Source organism: Narcine bancroftii, chromosome 1, assembly GCF_036971445.1.
Source record: "Narcine bancroftii isolate sNarBan1 chromosome 1, sNarBan1.hap1, whole genome shotgun sequence".
NCBI classification, from domain to species: Eukaryota; Metazoa; Chordata; class Chondrichthyes; order Torpediniformes; family Narcinidae; genus Narcine; species Narcine bancroftii.
In genome coordinates, this window is record NC_091469.1 from 399,559,049 (window position 1) to 399,574,374 (window position 15,326).

Genomic DNA, 15,326 nt, shown 5'->3' on the forward strand with positions numbered 1-15,326 from the left:
TCTATTTGATTGACGCAAAACATTGTTTCTTAGTAATTATTTAATAAATTAATTTATAGTTAAATGTAATTTGTTTAATCCAAGTTGTTCCATGTCCTTGTGGTGCATGGATCAGCCTTGACCCACAGAGAGGGGGGAATGTTGTCGATGGGCTGAACAAATTTTAATGAGGTTTTTTTTCTAAAAGCATTAGAATTCCTGTGGTATCTGAAATCTCTGGAGTTGGAATTAATGGGTTGTTGGCTTTGGCAAGAAACATAATTTTCCATGTGTCAATGAAATACAGATGTCTAAATATCAGTACAAGGATGTTCCTTAAGATCCTTTTATGAGCTAATCTGTCAATCTCAATTTTACTCCACAAATTTTAATGTTCTGGTAATAACCTACGGATTGGTTCCCTGGCTAGTCATTTTGAAGCTTATTGGCATTTATTTTTACTATCTTATCCTCACTTCAAAATCATCTTGTTCATTTTTGGTAAAATAGTCATCAGGCTCCTATTTTATACATTATATATTTACTATTTTAGTGGGACTAACTGCAGAGCACAAGAAACACAGCTACCTGAGAAGAGTCAACTACTAACTGCTTTGATCTTAAACAATTTTGTGCCTCATAAAGGGGAGTGATGTCAGCACATCTCATAAAGGGGAATGATGTCCGAACATTTCATAAAGAGGAGTGATGTCAGCACGCTGCAGTCATTGTCTCTCTGTCAACATGCCAGCAGGGAAGCAACGTGCTTCATCAACCCACATGGGTCTGTAAGTGTAGGCTTCTCCTGGGCAAAGAAGGGGATTCCACACCATTCTGTGCTGGCCACTCAGTGTAGTGATTCTGCCTGTCCAGCTGTGCAGCCGCTTGGTCTGCCACATCACACCCCCTCCCCCCCCTACCCCCAGAATAGTTACACAGCTAGAATGTCACAACTTTGTGTATTTTAGGATGGTGTCCCTGGCGCTTGGGAGGTGGGACATGCACAAGTTTAGCAATGTCCATGTGTGCAGGATTCTGTCTGTCTCGTGTAAAAAGTTATGGTTGACCACCAATGTCCAATAGCACCGTAGATCCATTATGTTGTAGCACTTTATAAGTCCCCTCGTTAGGTTGCTGCAGGACTGTAGTGTGGGATGAACAAAACACCAGAAGTAGAGTCAAGAGCAGCAGGAACATGTGTAGGCGGTGATCCATGACAAGTTGCTGGAACCAGAGCCAGGGAACCCATCTTGTTTCTTAGTTCTTGTAATTCCTCTGTAACCGAGGATCTATCTTTGGCTGGGGAAGGAGTGATGTCTGCTGGTACTAGGTGTGGAGTGCCATAAACTAATTCTGCTGGTCTCCAGGTCATACTTAGGTGCTGTTCTAATACCCAACAGCACCCACGGTAACTCATCTATCCACTGAGGCCCATTAATTCTTGCTTGCAAGGTTTGTTTCAGATGCTGGTGGAAACATTCCACTAGCCCATTTGCCTGCGGGTGGTATGCCGTAGTATGCCGGTGTAATTGTATGCCGCAAATTCTCACCAGGTTTTCCCACAAGGTTGAACTAAACAGTTCATCTGTCAGATGTTAGATGGACTAGTATTCTGAATCGAGCAACCCAGGTCGAGGGAAAAATCTAAGCACACATTTCAGCCTTGATGTCCATCATTGGTGTAGTTTCTGGCCAGCGGGTAAAACAGTCAAACATTGTTAGTATAAACTGTTGACCTCTGGACACAGGCAGCGAGCCCACAATGTCTATGGGTACATGCTGAAATCTTTGAGTCGTAGCTGGAAATTGTTGAAGCAGTGCTCAGGTGTGGACCTTAGCTGCCTGGCAGGAGAGACATGTTCTTGCCCAATGAGTGACCTGCTTGATGGTTGTGCGGACAGATGGATGGGACAGGCTGTGAATATGGTTGAAAAGTTTCCTCTGCCAAGACAGTGGGATGATTGGTCGTGGGTGGCCGGTTGAAGTATTACGAAGTATGTTCACCTCGTTGGGGGCCCAATGGAAGAGCAGGTCCATAATAGCTGTATGGAAAACTTGTACCTCCTGGTCCTCTTGTTGGGCTATTGTGAGAGCCTGGAGATCCAGCCCTCCTGTAATCACATTGTCCTCTATCCTGGACAAGACATCAGCTACATCATTGCCTTTACTGGATAAATGCCGCACATCAGAGGTTAATTCAGAAATATAGGCTAGATGCCTCTGTTGGCGCGCCGACCGGGGATCCATAATCTTGACAAGGGCAAACATTAAAGACTTATGATCAGTAAATGCAGTAAAATTCCAACCCTCGATAAAATATCTGAAATGTTTGATGGCCAGATAAAGCGCTAACTCCCAGTCAAAAACGTTGTACTTTAATTCAGGTGGAAGTAGTTGCTGGCTGGAAAAAGCCAGGTTTTGCCAGTGCCCGCTGATTTTCTGCTCTAGGATCACCCTCACAGCAATGTCCGATGTGTCTGATGTAAGCACAAATGGGGCATGCATATGGGTGTGGGCCAACATGGTTACCTTTGAAAAAGCCTCTTTTCTTTTGTCAAATGCTTCTGTCACCTTTGTTGTCCAGAGCAGTTTTTTAGGTTTGCCGGTGAGGATGTGGAACAAAGGCTTCATGATCCTGGCAGCTGCTGGGATCAACCTGTCATAAAAGTCAACCATTTCCTGGAATTCTCTAGCCCTTTTAACTGTAGTGGGCTTTGGGAGGGCCTGAATGGCTGATACTTTATCTGGAAGCAGGATTGCGCCTGCATTCAAAATCCTGTGTCCCAAAAAGTTAATTGTGTGTTTGCCAAATGCACACTTCACAAGGTTGTAGAAAGGCTGAAATCCAGAAGCCTCTGGAACAATTATCGCAGGTATTGTCTGTGCTCTTGCGTTGGATCACTGACCACTACGAAGTTATCAGGGTAGACGAAAAGGAAAAGCAAATCTCTCATGATGGTGTCCATTGAATGTTGGAATAGCTGAGCCGCATTCTTAAGGCGAAAGGCATCCTCAGAAACTCAAATAGACCAAATGGAGTAAAAATGGCCGTTTTAGGGATGTCCTCCAGGTGAACAAGGATTTGATGATAACCTTTTACTAAGTCGACCTTCGAGAAGATACATTTCTCATGGAGGTTGGTGATGAAATCTTGAATGTGTGGTATTGGATACCTATCTGGCACAGGTGCACCGTTGAGGTGTCAATAATCTCCGCAAGGTCTTCGGCCGCCAGATATTTTGGGCACCATATTGAGTAGCGACACCCAAGGACTATCAGACCTTCGGATGATCCCTAGTTCCACCACAGTTTGAACTCTTTTTTGGCCTGTAGTAGCCAGTCAGAGGGAAGTCTGCATGCCTTGGAATGTAGGGGAGGCCAGGTGGTGGTTATGTCATGCTGAAATCATGACATGGAGAGACTAAATGGAAATCTGGTGTAGGTAGTTTAGGAAACTCTACTAAGTTCACAAAATCATCGGTGGTGAATGTTTTCACACATAGTAGTGTTGCCAGCCGATGAACTGAAGAAAGTGGGCATATGTAGAATGTGGTGGTGTGGACCAAACGGCATCCTTTCATGTCTACCAACAAGTCATGTGCCCTCAGGAAGTCCATTCCCAAAATGGGCTGTCCAACGGCCGCTATGTGAAACCCCAGCGGTCAGCTGTGTTGCCTAATGCCAGCTGTATCAACTTGGTACCACAACTGCTAATCATAGTGCTATTGGCAGGACATAAGTCAGCTTGAGGCACGCGAGATTCCCACTTGTAAGAGGATGGCGGGAAGATACTGAGCTGAGCTCCGGTGTCGACTATCTGCTTGCATCCCGTGAGCTGATTAATGGCATATAACAGGCTGGTCTGGTCACCAACCGTCGAGGCCATCAGTGGCGGTTAGCGTTGTCATTTCCTTGGTAGTCAACCATGTAACTGCATGGTGGCACACAGCAGCGCACATTCCTGCCCCATTTTCTGTGGTAGAAACACCACTCAGTGTTCTCCAATGGCATTTTCTTCCTCAGTAGCTTGTGGAGTGCTGTAGAACTAGCACCTTCATTGACTTGACTGTCCAAGGTGACCTGTTGAAACTTTGCTGTCTGCCTCCCTCACCACTTTCCTTGGTTTGGAGAAGTCAATAGAAGAGACCAGCAGGGCGATGACATGAAGGAGCCATTCTAAGAAGGCTGCCTTGAATATTAAGCAGCGGAAATGGCCGTCTGCTAATGCATTTCATTCATCAGTTCTGACAGCTTTCTGTCCCCCAAACCATCGAGGAGGCGTTAGCATGTGCCTCTTTCCAGTTCAGACATGCCAAAAATCATGAGGAGGTGTGCCTTAAAAGCACTGTATTGATCCTCCTCGGGCAGGTTGTTGAAAAAAATCATCTACCTTGGCAGCAGAATCTTCATCTAATGAGGTGACTACATGCCAGAATTTGGGGGCTTCATTTGTTCTGTTCCTAATATGAAACTGAGCCTCATCCAACTGGAACCAGTTGTGAGGTCTGTGAGGCCAGAAGGTGCGCAGTTTCACAGCCACCGTGGGCAGCGCAGTAGTGGCATCCATTCTACAGGCTTTCTCACTACATTTCACTGTTGGGGCTCAAAAGACATTGAGCACCCATCAGGGTCACCAATTTAGTGGGACTAACTGCAGAGCTCAAGAAACACAGAGAAGAGTCAACTAGCAACTGTTTTTTTTTATTTTAAGCAATCGTGCGCCTCATAAAGGGGAGTGATGTCAGCTCATTTCATAAAGGGGAGTGATGTCAGCATAAAAGGGAGTGATATCAGCTTGTTTCACAAAGGGGAGTGATGTCAGCACACTTCATAAAGGGGAGTGATGTCAGCGCACCTCACAAAGGGGAGTGAAGTTAGCATGCTGCAGAGTCATTGTCTCTCTGGCAACATGCCAGCAGGGAAGCATCATGCTTCATCAACCCACATGGGTCTGCAATCATAGGCTTCTCCTAGGCAAAGAAAGGGAGCCCACACCATTCTGTGCCAGCCGCTCGGTGCGGAGATTCTGCCTGTCCAGCTGTGGGGCTGCTCGGACCACCACACTATCTATTTGGCTATTCATATAAACTACTTAAACCCTTGAAATATGACTTTTATTTTCTACTTTGTTCATTATTAAAATATTTATTTGTAATTTCTTCTGCTTTATGCTTTCTTATCACAGTAAATGCCTTAATGTTCGCTCCCCGAATTCTTCTTAACCACTTTCATATGTCGTGACCCTCAAAGCTACTGATGTTACAAAATAATATTTTAAGCCTTTAGGGTTTTCTACAATTCTATTCTTCCTGCTACTTATCTTCACAATCATATGAAATATATTTATTTTCTAGTTCAATTACGGTAATATAATTTTTCATTCTAAAATTTTTATTATCTTGTCAAATCTTGCAATATAATTTATATTAGAATTGAAATGTCCAGTCACTTCTGGTAGATTACTTATAATGGCTTTTTTTTTTCCTACATGGTATTTAGGTACTGATGCTTGTCATTTCCAAGAAACTGTTTTGGATTTTCACTTTTTTGTTTTACCTCAGCAATATTGAAATTGACTGTCACACTGATTTTCTATTTTTGTTACTGAAAGAAATCTTTTTTTTTCTTCTCCGGTTAGTAGTCAATTGTGTGGTTGGTGTCCATGTTATTAACTTCTGCTGCATTCATTTTCACTTCACAGTCTCCCTCATCAACTGCATAAAACTGCAAAGGATATGATGCCTGAATAACTCCAGCATATTGGCATTGTTGCAATATTTTGCAATATTTTGCAATACCAAAATAATATACTTCAGGATAACATAATTTATGTAAACTACCATATCTTCCCTTGATCTTCTGTTCAAATTATTATAATTTTGACTTAAAGCACATTTCAAACTCTGGCAGGAACCAGAAGGGTGAAAGATCATTTATATTTTAATAGTACCTGAGGATTAGCTGAAGTGGATGACGTGTACTGAAAGGAGTTCTAAGTTTTGAGTTCAAGTTTATTGTCATGTATAACTCACACAGGGAGAAGAGTTCATTTTAGCAAGCAGTCTAGCAAATCAACTCTAACATGCATAGAGTAGTACAAAGTAGAAGGGCAAGAGCACATTACAGTATGTTGTGTTACAGTGAAAGATCAGCTGCTACATAGCAAGAAAACTACATCAGAGAGAACACTATTGTGGGATTCAGTCAAGAGCTTAGTGGCAACTTAGAAGACACTATCTTTATGCCATTTAACCAGCAATTTCACATTCCTGAGGCTTCTCCTCCTGGGAGGAGGGTGAGAAGTATGTTACCAAGGTTCTTCAGTAAGTTGGCTGCCTTTCCTCGGCTATGGGAACTGCAGATGGAGGGGAGGTTGGTTTGTTCAAGTTTATTATCATCTGACAGTACATATACAATCTGAGGAAACAGTGTTTGTTTGGACCACGGTGCACACCCATACACACACAATACACAGTACATAATAATCATGTATGTATATAAAAATATAATTTTACATAAAGAGATATTTGGGATGATTTACTCAGTTACAGGATACTATAATCAATCTCATATCCAGTGGAAAGAAGTTATTTTCCACTCTGGCAGTTCTAATTTTGTGTTTCTGAACCTACTTCTTGATGGTAGCAGATCAAAGATATTGGATGGAAAGGGTCGTCTATAATTCTTTGAGGCCTATTTAAACCATGCTTCTGGTAAGTGTAATCCAAGTGATCTTGTGGCCATTTTTATGATCCTGTATTGAGCTCTAGTCCAATGTTTTGTAGCTACTGTGATGCAGCCAGAGAGGACACTTTCTGTAGGGTCCTGTAAAATGTTGTCAAGATGGAGACCAGGAGGCTTGCCCTCCTCAACCACTTTATGAAGTGTAGGCACGGCTGTGGCCTCCTGACTATTGAGGAGGTGTTGTGGGTCCAGGAAAGGTCGACCATTGATGCATAATGAAAAGTGGTCAACCTCTTCCTCCTAAAATCCACAATCATCTCCTTCGTCTTGTCCACATTAAGACTCAAATTGTTAGTCTCACGCGGTTTTAAAAGCCTCCCAAACTCCTCTCTGTAAGCCGGCTCATCATTGTTGCCATTGAGGTCAACTACAGTTGTATCATCCGCAAATATGATTTTGTTAGAACTGGATCAGGCAGTGCAGTCATCAGTCAACAGCATGAACAGTAGCGGCTGAGCACACAGTCCTGAGATGCACCAGTGCTCAGTGTGATGGGACCTGAGGTTTTGCTACCAACCAAGACTGAGTCTTTTGGTCAAGAAGTCCAGGATTCGGTTTCAGAAAGGGATGTTGAGACCCAGTGAGGTTGGTTTTCCACCAACCTCTAAGGGATGATTGTGTTGATTGATGTGTTCCATTACTAGTCACTCAAAGCACTTCATGATCAGAGAGGTCAGTGCCACTGAGTGGTCATCATTTGGTCTAATTACTGTCACTCTGTGGACAGTGGGATGATGAAGGCTGCCTTGAATCCTTCAGGGATGATGAACTGCTGCAGTAAGATGTTGAAGTTGTCTGACAGCTAGACCACACAGTTCTTCGCATCCATCTAGGTATGTAGTCTGGTCCTGCTGCTTTAGGTGGGTTCACCCTGGATAGGATTCTCCTCACCTCAGCCACAGCTATGCAAGATGCCTGTTCTGTAGGGGGAACCAAGACTTTCTTTGGTGTCTCATTTATTTGTTCTCATTGAACCTTGCATGGAACATGTTCAATCTGTTAGGAATGGAGGCATCATTGTCACTGACTCTCACTTACAGTCAGTTATGATTTGAACACCCTACCATGTGTGTGATTCCCAACCGTCTGCATTTTGTTCTAATCTTGAGCTGCTCTCATACCATGCAGTGATGCACCCAGTGGAATGTTTTTGATGTTGCACTTGAAGAAGATGTGAAAGAACAAGGGGAACATACTGAACTTCCTCAACCTTCCAAACAAATATAGACATTGGTATACTTTCTTGAACTATCCTGGTGTCATTTTTGATCCAGATCAGGTCATTCTTATTCCCAAGAATGTGAAACTATCTGCTATCTCTACTTTGGACATAGGAGGGGGCCTCAACCATCCCTTCCTCCTAAGTCCATGATCAACTCCTCTGCCTTACTGATAATGAGAGAGTGGTAAAACACAGGATTCTGTTGACCCTGGGGTTAAGTGAAAAATCACACAAATACTGGAGAAACTCAACAGGTCAAACAGTGCCTTTATGTAGCAAAGGTGAAGATTCATCACCAATGTTTCAGGCTTGAGCCCTGTGGTGATATGATTATGTACAATGGCTAGCCCACCCTCTGGGTGTCTTCCTGCCTTGGCTCCTCCCTTAGTCCTGCCCATGTGACCCCGGGCCATAAAGGTCGAGTCCCCTCTCCTTCCCGCTCATTTCCTAGCCTGGACCCGGGCCAGCTGTCTCTAGTACAATAAAGCCTATCATTCCCCTCAGTTTTTCTGTCTGTGTCATTATTAGGACTACCAATAGCACCCAACAATTTAATGTACTAGATTTTGGAACTCTCCAGTTATGGAGAAATTGCTGTGCCCCGAACAGCTGGAAGTAGACCCCCAAGTCCTGAGTGCATCGGTGCTCTTCGAGCAGTGGGTGAACTGCTTTAACAACTTCCTCAACGCCGCTGTGGAGGTGGTCGACTCAGATGAAAAGAAACTAAAGATCTTTCAGGCACGAGTCGGCCAGAGGGCCTATCTGGCCACCCAAGGCAATGCGACCTACAAAATGGCGATGGCTGAGCTGCGGGCTCTGTATAAGCCGAAAGTGAACGTGGTTTACTCCTGTTACCTACTAGCATCCCGAAAACAACAGCCTGGTGAGTCCACTGAAGAGTTCGTCTGATCCCTGGTCACACTGGGAAAAGACTGTCTGGGGATCTCATAGGCACGATATCATTGACCCAGTGCGTGGAAGAGCTGATCAGAGATGCCTGTGTGTCGGGGTTGAGCTCGGATTATATCCAGCAAAGATTCCTTGAGGAGGACCCGCTCCAATTCAAAAGGGCTATAGACTTAATTAGAACTCTAGATTTGGCCCAGCGCCATGAGGTGTCGATCGTGAGCAGAAGCGGACCATCTGCGTATGTTCCACCACAAGGGCCGTTGGCCTAGGACTCAGCATCCGGTGTTAGCAACCCGACCACGGCTGCAATGACGCCATCTGCATCGTCGAGATGCAACTTCTGTGGGCAGGCCAGACACGCAAGGTGCCTCTGCCCCACAAAAAGAGCAACATGCTCAGGCTGCGGGAAGAAGGGCCATTACCAACAAGTCTGCAGGTCCCGGCTACAGTCTGGGAGCAGCACAGTGTGCATTCCTGAAGAGCTTCTGGCACTGACCGCGTGTGCGGTGAGGGGAGCACCATCTTACCAGCCACCGTTCCCAATCTCGGCACCTCGGCCTACTGCTCCAGTGATGTCAATTCCAACCGCCATGACTCCACTTCTGCCTTCTTCTTCATCTGATGCTGCGTGGTCAACATGAAGGTTGCCATCTTGGGTGGGCCTCCCCACTGATGACGATGATAAATAAATGCCAGTCCTAGCTTCAGTGACACTGAACCAAGCCAGCCCTCACCCAGTCTTGAACTCCATGATGCAGTTCAAGGTGAATGGGTATAAAACAAACCGTCTTTTTGATAGCGGCAGTATGGAAAATTTTGTACACCCCGATGTGGTCCAGAGACCCTCCCTCCTGGTCTGACCAAAGACTGGAATGGTATCAATGACAGCAAGAGACCAACAGACAAGTATTTAGGGGTATTGTGTAGCGTTGCTGACGGTGGGGGGGGGAATATTATAACGACTTTGTGTTGCTAATTATGCCTCGCCTCTGTGCGCCGATTCTCCTGGGCCTTGACTTTCAAAGTCAGTTCAGGAGCGTGATGATGGCGTTTGGAGCCCCTCAACCACTGCTGACCACCCACAACCCTCAGCGTTCGGACACCCATACCCAACCAGATTCCCAGCTCCCGGAACCGTCCTGTGGTCTCGGCACTTGGTCTCCGGCACCGTTCTGCACTACCTTACATGTGCCCCTTCTGTCGCTGTTCGCGAACCCCACCCTGGATTGTAAACCAATTGCCACAAAAAGTAGGTGCTATAGTACAGAAGATATGCCATTTATCCGGGATGAGGTTCAGTGACTCCTTGCTGAGGGGATTATAGCCCCTAGCACCAGTCCCTGGAGAGCGCAGGTCCTTGTGGTCAGAGGGGCGGGCAAGCCCCGGATGGTAATTGATTACAGTCAGACCCTCAACTGCTTCACTCATTTGGATGCATACCCGCTTCCCCTTATAGCCAACTTGGTCAATAAGGTCGCCAAGTACAGAATTTTTTCAACTATTGACCTTAAGTTGGCTTACCACCAACTTCCCCTCTGTTCAAGCGATTGAATCTATACCAGATTCGAAGCCAATGGAAAACTCTTCCACTTCCTGTGGGTACCCTTCGGTGTTACTAATAGTGTTTCTGCCTTTCAGAGATTAATGGACTGGATGATGGTGGAACACGGGCTGACGGCAAAGTTCCCCTACCTCATCAATGTCACCATCTGCGGCCTGACCAGCAGGACCATGACACAAATCTCGCAAAGTTCTTGCGTACGGCCAAGTCCCTCAACTTGATGTACAACAAGGACAAATGGTTCAACACAGAGCGCCTGGCCCTTCTTGGATGCATCGTGGCACATGGTATCATTGCCCCTGACCCTGATCGCATGTGTCCACTTATGGAGCTCCCTGTCCTAAATACCCTGAAGGCATTAAAAGCTGCCAGGGGTTGTTCTCTTGTTATGCACAATGGGTGCCCAACTACACCAATAAGGCCCACCCCCTAATTCGATCAACCACCTTTCCCATTATCGGCGGAATCCCAGGCTGCCTTTAATCAAATTCAAGGAGACATCTCTAGGGCCACGATGCATGTCATGGATGAATCTGTCCCCTTCCAGGTGGAAAGCGATGCCTCCAACTTTGCACTGGCCGACACACTAAACCAGGCAGGCAGGCCAGTAGCATTTTTTCCACACATCCTTCACGGTCCCGAACTCCGGCACTCCACCGTCGAGAAGAAGGTACAAGCGATCATTGAGGCGGTGCGCCACTGGCAGTACTACCTAGCCGGTAAGAGATTTACCCTGTTGAATGACCAGAGGGCAGTGGCCTTCATGTTCAGTGCCAAACAATGGGGTAAGATCAAGAATGACAAGATTCTGAGGTGGAGGGTTGAATTATTCACCTACAACTAGTAAGCTCAATGATTCCCCCGGACACCCTATCCCGAGGGACATGCGCCAGTGCACATCTTGACCGTCTCCAGATCCTGCACGATAATCTGTGCCATCCCAGAGTCACAAGGTTGTACCATTTTGTCAAGACAAAAAACCTCCCATACTCCATAGAGGATGTCCGTTTCACAATCAGACGCTGCCAGATCTGCGCCGAATGTAAGCCCCAGTTCTACCAGCCAGAAAAGGCACACCTCATCAATGTCACCTGCCCTTTTGAAAGACTCAGTGTCAATTTCAAGGGCCCCCTCCCAACAACAAATAGGAATGCCTACTTCCTGATGGTCAAGTCCCCTCTCCTTCCCGCTCCTCATTTCCTACCCTGGGCCCAGGCCAGCAGTCTCTAGTACAATAAAGCCTATCATTCCCCTCAGTCTTTCTATCTGTGTCATTATGGGGGCTACCCATCAAGGTGTGGGGGAACATGAGAGATATCCAAACAAAAGAGTGAGGCAGGGTGGTGAGGGTGGGAGATGATAGATAGAGAGGGGGGAGAAACACTGCGGTGGGGGGGAGGAGTCTAGGCTAGGAGGTGAGAGAATGAAAGTAGGAACTGGAATGACTGGGGGGGGGAGGTGAAGGGGGAATAAAACAATCTGATTAGTGGAATGCAGTGAGCTCAATCTTCATGCCCTGGGGTTGGAGAGTGCCCAGATGAAAAATAAGGTCTTGTTCTTCCAATCTGTGGGTGGTCAGGGTTGGGTAGTGTGAAAGGTCATGGACAAACGTGAGCTTGAGACTGTGACTCAGCATTGAAATGGTTGGCTACGGGGAGGTCGCTTTTGTTGTGGATAGAGAGGAGGTGCTGGGCGAAGCGATCTCCTAATCTGTGACCGGTCTCTCCGATGTACAGAAGGCCACAGAGGGTGCTCCGGATGCAGTAAATTAGTTCTTTGGAGGTACAGGTGAAGTATTGCTTCACCTGAAAGGTCTGTTTGGGACCTCAGATTGTGGTGAGGGAGGAGGTGTGGGTGCAGGTATTACACCTCCTACATCCACAGTGGAAGGTGCTGGGATGGGGTGGTGGTGATGGGTATGGAGAGAAGAGTGCACAAGGGAGTAACGGAGGGAGCAGTCCCTACGGAAGACTGAAAAGGGAGGAGAAGGAAAAATGTGCCTGGTGATGGGGTCCTGTAGTAAGTGCCGGAAATTCTGACGGATAATGTGTTGGATGTGGAGACTGGTGGGGTGGTAGGTGAAGACAAGGGACTGTGTTTATTGTTTATGGGAGTGAGGGGGCTAGGGCAGATAACCGGGGAATGGAGGGGATACGGGTAAGGACCGAGTTAAATTAAGAGAGTGGTGTGCACCATGCCACTAAACTCTCAATCTCCTTTCTGGATTCAGTCTCATTATTATTTGATGTCCAGCAGATGACTGTGGCCTCCAGTAATCTTAAGGATGAAGATGGAGCAGTATTTGGGTACACAGTTGTGGGTGTGGAGCGGAAGTAGAATGCAGGGTTATATACACATCCTTGCAGAGCACCAGTGTTGAGTGTGATCATGGAGGAGGTGTGGTTTCCCATCTTCATCGATTGTAGTCTGTCAAACAGGAAGCCAAGGATCTAGTTGCAGAGGGATATGCTGAGAGCAAGGTTATGATGTTTGGCAGTAAGTTTACCAGAAACTATGGTTTTGGCCAATGTGGTCATCAATAAATATCTTTATAACATAGATGTCCCTGGTGTCCGGGGCCAGGAAGATGGCATCTCCTAAGAACCTCTGTTGATTGTAGGCAAATAGAATTGAGTCAAGGCTGGCTGGGAGGCTGAAGTTAATATGAAACATGACTAGACTCCCAAAGCACCTCATGATGGTAAATATCAGAACTACCAGTTGGTCATGAGCTAATCCTATTATTGTGATATTTTAAATGTAAATTTAGTCATAGAGCACAGTAACAGGCCCATTTGCCCCATGAGCTCATGGCACCCAGTTGATTTACAATCTCTGTTACATCTTGAAGGGTGGGACGAAACTAGACCCTGAGGAAAAACCCACGCAATCACAGAGAGAACATACAACTCCCTACTGACAGTATGGGAATTAAACCCCAGTCCCAATCACTGGTGCTATTACATCATTACGCTAACCGCTACGCTAAGCATACCACCCTTTTCTTGGTACTGAGATGATGGTGGCTTTCTTGAAACAAGTGGACTTCATCCAGTTACAGATAGCGATGCATACACCACCAGCTGATCTGCTTTAAGGTCTTTGGATGCAACCAGGCACTGCAACTGGGCTAGTCACTTTCTGGAGGTTTGTTCTCCAGGAAGCTGATCTGACGTTAGCAACAGGTAAAGTGGTTGAGGTGGAGATTGGTGTCCCACTACCTCGTTATTTGCCACAAGTGTAGAAGACGTGAAGCTTGTCGAGCAGCACTGCGCTCTTGCATGCTATGTTTTATGAACACACCCATGGTGTGACTCTTAGGTCATGTCCAACTGTTGGTTTATTTGTGAGTCAGGATGTTTGTTCCTGCTGGCTAGAGCACCACAAGACCTGAAATAAAAGATTTTAAAAGATATATTAGAGTGCAGGGGAGGCAGAGTTAAAAGGTTATATGTTATGTAAAGGGAAGATCTGCTGGGAGCAGCTTGCAAAATATTGCCATGCTCTGGTGCCAGTTTTTTTTTGCTGTGAACTGAGCGGTTTCTCCCACAGAAATAATACCTTCTGTTTATATACCATAATGAACATAAAACAAGTTTTTCTAAACAGTTTGCAGGACAAATATCATGCAGAAACTTGCCATGAAGTCAGATATGAAAAGAATGGGAAAGTATCACAAAAGCCAAATGGAATAAAACTTCAAGTAGAATCTTATGAAAAGAGAAAGAGGCAGGGATATCTTAGATGGAATTGTAGCACTCAGAGCTGTGACAGCTGAAGTCTCATTTTGTGAGAATATTCAATAATATAGAAAAGACTAGAATTGAAAGATAGAATATCAAAGGGATAGAGTAATGATTAAAGACCCACAAAACAATTGGGCAACTTTTAGAAGCTGAAGTACTAGTAATTGGGAAAGGAATCCTCTAGGACGGCATTATTTTGGAAGTGTCTTTACTACCAGGGAATCTAAAACAAAATCCTGCAAGCAAATGCAAGGCCAGAAAGATAGTGTTCAATCAGTGAATAATTCAGTAAAGTGCTGGAAATCAGGAAGTCCCAGGAATGCCATTTATTAAAAAAACTTATTTATGATGTGGATTTCTTAAAATTTGCCTCTAACCGAAGCAACAAAGATATTCTAAGTGTCTCTGACATTATATATTGAGATTAAAACTGAACTGAAATGAAAATGTTGTTAAATTCAATTGAAATAAACCATTTGCCTTAATTTGACACCTATTGTAAAAGCACAAAAACATCCATATTCTAGCAGGAAAACATCTCTCGAACAATGCTACCAAAGGTTACTGAATGACATTGCAAAATACAAATTATCAGAATGCAATGATGTGATTGGTTAACTTGCTTTATCTTGGTAATATATACAAATTATCAGAATGCAATGATGGGATTGTTAACTTGCTTTATCTTGGTAAAATATACAAATTATCAGAATGCAATGATGTGATTGGTTAACTTGCTTTATCTTGGTAAAATATACAAATTATCAGAATGCAATGATGTGATTGGTTAACTTGCTTTATCTTGGTAATATATACAAATTATCAGAATGCAATGATGGGATTGTTAACTTGCTTTATCTTGGTAAAATATACAAATTATCAGAATGCAATGATGTGATTGGTTAACTTGCTTTATCTTGGTAAAATATACAAATTATCAGAATGCAATGATGTGATTGGTTAACTTGCTTTATCTTGGTAATATATACAAATTATCAGAATGCAATGATGAGATTGTTAACTTGTTTTATCTTGGTAAAATATACAAATTATCAGAATGCAATGATGGGATTGTTAACTTGCTTTATCTTGGTAAAATATACAAATTATCAGAATGCAATGATGGGATTGTTAACTTGCTTTATCTTGGTAAAATATACAACCC

The 15,326-nt window shown here is 44.6% G+C and overlaps 1 long non-coding RNA gene across 1 annotated transcript in view; it reads left to right on the forward strand.

Annotated features, from left to right (window-relative positions):
* The first annotated feature begins 715 nt into the window (after positions 1-715).
* The window catches only part of LOC138751462 (uncharacterized), a 48,708-nt gene continuing 34,097 nt past the window's right edge, over positions 716-15,326 (forward strand). The window contains exons 1-2 of the long non-coding RNA XR_011349958.1: positions 716-767; positions 10,493-11,134. This is a non-coding gene — a long non-coding RNA (uncharacterized lncRNA). The remainder of the gene's footprint in view (positions 768-10,492; positions 11,135-15,326) is intronic.